The sequence below is a fragment of the Gavialis gangeticus genome, unplaced genomic scaffold (genome assembly GCF_001723915.1).
Source record: "Gavialis gangeticus isolate Ggan-Ray unplaced genomic scaffold, GavGan_comp1, whole genome shotgun sequence".
Lineage (NCBI taxonomy): Eukaryota > Metazoa > Chordata > Crocodylia > Gavialidae > Gavialis > Gavialis gangeticus.
The window spans coordinates 139,901,769-139,907,898 of NW_017729032.1; the positions used below are offsets into that span (position 1 = coordinate 139,901,769).

The 6,130-nt window shown below is 41.1% G+C and overlaps 1 long non-coding RNA gene across 1 annotated transcript in view; it reads left to right on the forward strand.

Annotated features, from left to right (window-relative positions):
- LOC109302660 overlaps positions 1–5,478 on the forward strand; it is an 8,663-nt gene extending 3,185 nt beyond the window's left edge. Inside the window, exons 2-3 of the long non-coding RNA XR_002098885.1 lie at positions 4,273–4,277; positions 5,396–5,478. This is a non-coding gene — a long non-coding RNA (uncharacterized LOC109302660). The remainder of the gene's footprint in view (positions 1–4,272; positions 4,278–5,395) is intronic.
- Positions 5,479–6,130: the final 652 nt, after the last annotated feature.

The window sequence follows — 6,130 nt, forward strand, 5'->3', positions numbered from 1 at the left end:
TCCTATGGGAAAATTGGTTCTGAGTTACAATGTTTCAACTTAAGTCACCATTTTCAGGAACCAATTGTGTTGTGTCTAAGGACTGCCTGTGCCGACATGTTCAAGTCCTAAGTAATTTAGGACCTTATGTAAGTTGAAGAGAGAAAAGCCATGATATTAAAAATCTATTTCAGGCATGGATTTGGCAGTTTGACAGAAACTAAAATTATATCAAAAAGATTTATTTTTCAGTACTTACTCATGAACTCAGCTGATGAAATCAAAATGGGGTTTGCCTGAATAAGTACAGGATTTGACACAGGATTTAGTTTTCAAAAGTTCTTGTGGGTATGAAAACTGTGCTTCCTCCCCTACTGTATACTTCTCAAGATAGTAGGGTTATAGGACCCCTAAACTCCACAGAACATGTGGACTGTAGTTCTGCCTGGTCTTTATATTAGCTGTACAAGAGTGAACATGTCTTATACATTTTATTCTTAGCATACTCAGGTTGGACAGATCCTGAAGCTAAGCAGAGCATAGTCAATAGCATGTTCAGTCTCATTTGTGCTTATAAACCAGAAAGAACCATATTCACTTTTGTGCTTTGTTACTGCCTGTTGGTTATATCTCCATTCATAATGAAGATGTTCATTTTAACTTAACATCTCAAGAATGCAGAACAACAATAAAAATATTGTTCTTAATTTGGTCCCATTCCTGAGGTAATATTATTCCCATTATTTACTCTATAAAACATATTTGATGTGTTAGCTTTTTATTAGAAAGTGCTCGCTGTCAAGTCCCACCCTCCCCAGCATTCTGTCTTAAATGTGCCATTACTCTGGAGACATCCTCCTACACTACCAAGCTTCTCCAAACCCAATTGCACCTGTCGCAGTTTGAGGAAATATTTGAATTCATCCCAAACTATTTGGCATATCTCTTTAAAGATGATATTACTGAACATTGAAGCTTCACTTGATTTTAAAGTTTCATAGTTCATACAAAGTTTAATCTCTTTTTCAACACTGATGCAGTTTTAGAATACTGTTTAGTTTTCTGCCTCTTTCTTCTTTGACATTGTTCTGTAAGTGCTGTCTTGTTAAGAATAATGTTTCTTCTGTCTTGGGTATTCTGCTATAGTTGTTCCATCTCCAAATATATTTTTTCCATATCCACATGTCAATCAACAGCTCACCTTAAACTAGCAAATGATAGTCACTAGGACTCAAATTAAGGATAACATTTTTTTATGCTGCAACTTAACTGCTGATGGTACAAGAGAAAGTATGTATGGTTTGCAGAATAAATGGGGACACATCTCCCCAAATGCTTGTATTGTTCATATTAACTAAATCTACAGTGTGCTCCAGAATAATGTTCTTCAGAAAGAGCTGTCTGTTCCTGATGCATTTTATTTCTAAATAGGCACATCTTAAAGATCAAGGGCAGTATGTGCAATATGATAAAAATAACTGCAATCAAGACTGAGTCTTACCAGCTGGAAGTAGGATGCAGAGTTAGGACCCTCCTCCAAAGTCCAGGTTAATGGAGAGAAACCCACTGACATTAGTGAACTTTGGATCAGGGCTATAATCTAGTAGTATTTCTTTAACATAGGTTATGTGGTCATTGCAGTATTCTAGAACAGCAGTTTCCAAGGTTTGCCAATTTATTCAATGTATATGCCATCCTTCCCCCCAAAAAACTGACAGCGTATAAGGGAAACAATAACTTACAAAATAGGAGAATGAACAACAGGTTAACAACAACTTAAAAGGTAACTAGATGATCATCTTAAAACAAAAGCCCTCTAAGCATAAGGCTAAACATCTGCTGAAACACGAAGGTCTTCCAGAGTGATGTCCATGCTTAAGTTTGGAAGGGCCTCAAGAGACAGGGAGCTCAAGAGCTGAGGAGTGACTGCTGGGAATTATCTTTCACATGGTTCTGTGAAGCAGACTTGACACATTGCCGGTACTTCCAGGAGGCTGTTCTCACCTGACCTTAGGGTTTGCTAAAGGGCGTAAGGGAGAAGGCCAGAGGGGGATCCAGAGGAGGTGTGCTGGTGCAGTTGCACCCGCCCCCACTTTGATTCCTGCTCCACCCAAAGTTTAAAACTAGCATGCTGGAGGTGGGAGCAGCATTTCTAGTCAGGCAGTGCTGAGGGAGTCCGTTGGTTTCATGGCTCAATATAATGCACCTGATCCCTTCTAAACTCTTCATTCCACAGATGTTTTGAACGGTCTTGATGTTCTACCTCTCAAGCTATCCTTTGTTTTGCAGTTCTGTTGCCTGTTAGCTGCTCCTGATGATAAAGCTCATCATATTTCAGAGCTGCAGACTGTTTTAAATGCTCTTCCAATGAGGTTATATTTGTTTCTGCTAGGCACCTACCATATTAGTAAAGCTTCTAGTTTATTTTTAACTGGAGAAAAGTATGTGTTGTTCCATTTGTGATAAGGTACCTCACCACCTGCACCCTGCTTTCACCATTCTAGACCTGTCCATGGAGAAGGCCCATTTTCCGCTGGTGACTGCAGAAAATTAGAATGACCTTACAGCCCTGCTTTCCAGGATTCAAGAATAATCCATACTATGGGATTTGTGCCCCTCTTGCACATCTCATAATCAAACTACTTTTATTTTGGTGTCTGAAGGTGGATTTAAAAATATATCTTCAAGCACCCAGATAAAATATTTGGGCTTATGACTTCTTTAGTGTACCTGAATAAATATTGACCTGACCTGAATGGCTTTATTTAAGCCAAAACATAATCATGCTGAAATAAAACTACTTCATCCAGTGCAAACATGAGGATATGCTGTACAGTTATTGAGAAAAAATATAGGGCCTTTCTCCCACATACCCAGCTCCCTAAACTTGGATTTGCATAATCACTAGGTAGTTATTTCTCAATAGCACTGCAATATTGTAAAACCTGCATTCTGATTGACTGACAGCTGTTACAAGCCAATCAGGTTGCAAGCTTTTGCATAATTGCTATTCTTATTTCTTCAATAACCAGGTGTATCTTCTCTGACTAGCTGTTATCACCCATTTGTCTTAACTGGCTCCTTAAACTAGGAAGTTTCAAGCTGGCTGCAAGCAAGAAAGATGACATTAGTTTTTTGCTGTACAACTAAAGTAGAGACCTTAAAACTGTGCATGAAAGGGATGAATATGAAAGTGGTTCTGCTACCCAAAGGGGAAAGGCCAGATCCAGTAAGGGACTTATTTGCCTAAAAGGTAGGCACTGTAGCATTTCAAGAGTGCAATCCAGACCCCTGAGTGATGTTCCAAACTCCATGCTATACAGTGCATGGAGACAGTTAGACATTTGAGAGTTGGATGCATAATATGTAGAGAACTGATCAGGCATCTGCTTAAAGTTTGCATACCCATCTTGCAGCTGGCAAGAGCTAGCCAGCAGGATACTTTGAAGACAGGGGTGTGTCTTGAAACTCACTGTTCAGGTTCTAGTACCTACTCTCAGATCTGTTCCATTATTTTATCCAGTCACAGTTTTATACAAAAAGGAGAGACAGTGGTGAGAGCAGGGGCTAGAACACAGGGCAGTGCCCTAAATGCTGTTTTACAGAATCATGCATGCTCTTTACTTTCTCTGGCCTTAAGAGTCCTGAATTCTTTGCATGGTAAGGAGAGTTGGAGCATACTGCCCCCTCTATCCCAGACTTCCACATAATAACCTCGTAGAAGGTGTGGATTTGAATCCCCTCAGGCAGAAGTCTTAATTGGCAAATTTAAGTCCAATTTAATTGGTCTTAAATTAAACCCACGTTTCCCATTTCACAGATGAGTGCCTTGTCCACTAGATTACTGTGTAAAAAGGGGGAGGTAGCAGTGGCAGTCTGCACACCTGCATTTTACAAGAGAGCTGCCACTATATTTTGTAGGGGACCTGATCATGTAGAATTGTGCTATATACTCCCTAAGTTAATTACAAACCTCAGCACCTATAGAGTTTAAACAGTGAATCATTGTTGTGGCCAATAATTTGGTCAACTTGGATAAAGCATGTCAACACTTAAGACTGCTGCTCTGTTTAATAATGTACAGTACATCTTGAAATAGATGACAAATCCTAGAATATCAGATACAGCTTTGTACATTAGAAACCAGAATAGGATTAATAGGACAAATAGTATCAGTGAAATCAGTAAAAACAAATGGGGATAGTTAGGTATATTTTGATTCCCAGATAACATGGCTTCTGGGTCTCTAGTTACTGTTTTGGACTCATGGTGTGAAGTAGAAAATTCATGGAGCCCAAGTGCAGGTAGTGTAGGACTGACATAGCAGTTTATTAATAACAAAGATGCATTTGCCACCTGTTGAATTAAACCATGCTAAAAGCTCTGATATCAAACATATGGTCCTTCCTAGTCTGTGAAAAACAAGCAGCTGTTACAAAATGGCCAAGCTGTGAGCTTGAAGCATGATAAAAAGCAATGAAATAACACCAGTGTGATAGTCTGTAAGCTTTCAAAGCTCAAGATACAGAAATGGAAGAAATAAGACAAGAGCTAGATCAAAGGGGAGTAAGATTCCTTAGAGCTGGGAATGCACATGCACACACAGAGCTCAATTTTTACACTTGGGCTATAGCTACAAAGAAATTTATGCACCTTGAAGATCCAAAAAACCCCTGCTCATCTGCTCCCTAACTCCATAGGTACCCAAAGTTCCTAGACACCTAAGCTATTAGCATCTTGTGCATAAGGCCCTGAACAGCTAGGCACCCAAATCACACTGAAACCATGGAAGGATTCACAAAGCAAGTATTTCTCTGCTTATCTCCCAAGTAGAGCCAAATCTGGTAGGAATTTAGTGAGCAAAGTGAGCATACACAAAAAACAATGAGAAGGCAACAGCCTAGAAGTTACAGCATTCTGGTACATAAAAAGAAACCTAAGGCACCTATACTTGTGACACACCACTGCTCCAACATGTGCTAATTGGCACGTGTCAAAGCAGACTCGATTAACTGAGTCAGCTGTGAGTCTGCTGGAGCATGCTAATGACTGTGCTCCAGCAGCCTCTGTGTCGTGTGTATTCAGCATCTCCGCATTTCAAAATGGTGGCGGGGGAGCTTTAACTAAAGCTCATCAAATGAGCTTTAGTTAAAGCACCCCTGCCACCATTTTGAAGCACAGGACACTGAATACAGATGAGGCTGCAGGTGCTTTAATTAGAGTGGCTGTGAGAGTGCTCCCCCTCCACCCTGGAGCATGTGCATAAATGCCCCTAGTTCTTATCCTCCTGGTGCTTGATTTGGAGCAGGCTCTTGAGGGCAGATATCCTACTCCCCAAAGGAGTCCATTAGCCATTAGACCAGTGATTTTTTCAGCCAGTTCCATGGCATGTAAAGTGTGCAAACATGATTCACAGGATGAACCCAGAGATTTCAAATAGGAATAAATAGTGTGAAAAACTTTCTAACTGCTGTGGTCTTTCTGAGCTATTTGCAACAGAAGACTTGCTCCATTATTTTTCTGTAGTCAAAAATAGAGTGAAAACTAAGAACTGACTTTTTCCATTGGGGGTCTTGAGTCTAAAAAGGTTGTGAATGACTCAGTGGTGTAACTAAGGAAGGGTGCTGGCACAGCTGCTCTAGGCACCACCTTGGGATATGGAGAGGTGGAAAAAACTGGCTGCTACCACAGCCATATGATTGCACCAGCAGTTGGGGACAACTGAAAGTCACCTCTGCCCCTGTGTGTGGCAGCTGCCCCAGATGCCCATCTGAATTCTTATGCCAGTGGAACTAGTGCATTGGACTACCGAGTATTCCAGAGTGAGTCAAATATAATTGCTCCTGGGGGAACTCTTCCTCTTAGTGTAAGTTGTTATTCATTGGCCCAGTGAAAGAGAGACTAGAAGTGACTCTAAGGCAGGGGGTAGGCAATTATTTGGGCTCAGGGGCCACCTAGGGAGTTTTGATGAGCTGTCATGGGCTGTGTCAATTCTCTCTGACCCATCTGCCACTTCCTGGCTCACAACCACTCACCAAAATTCCTTAAGTAGCTCTGCCCCAGGGCCTGGCCCTGTGCTGTCACTGTCTAATGATCCTGGGGTCTCCATGAAGACTGGCCTGGGACCTATGTGGGCAAGGCTGGGTGGATG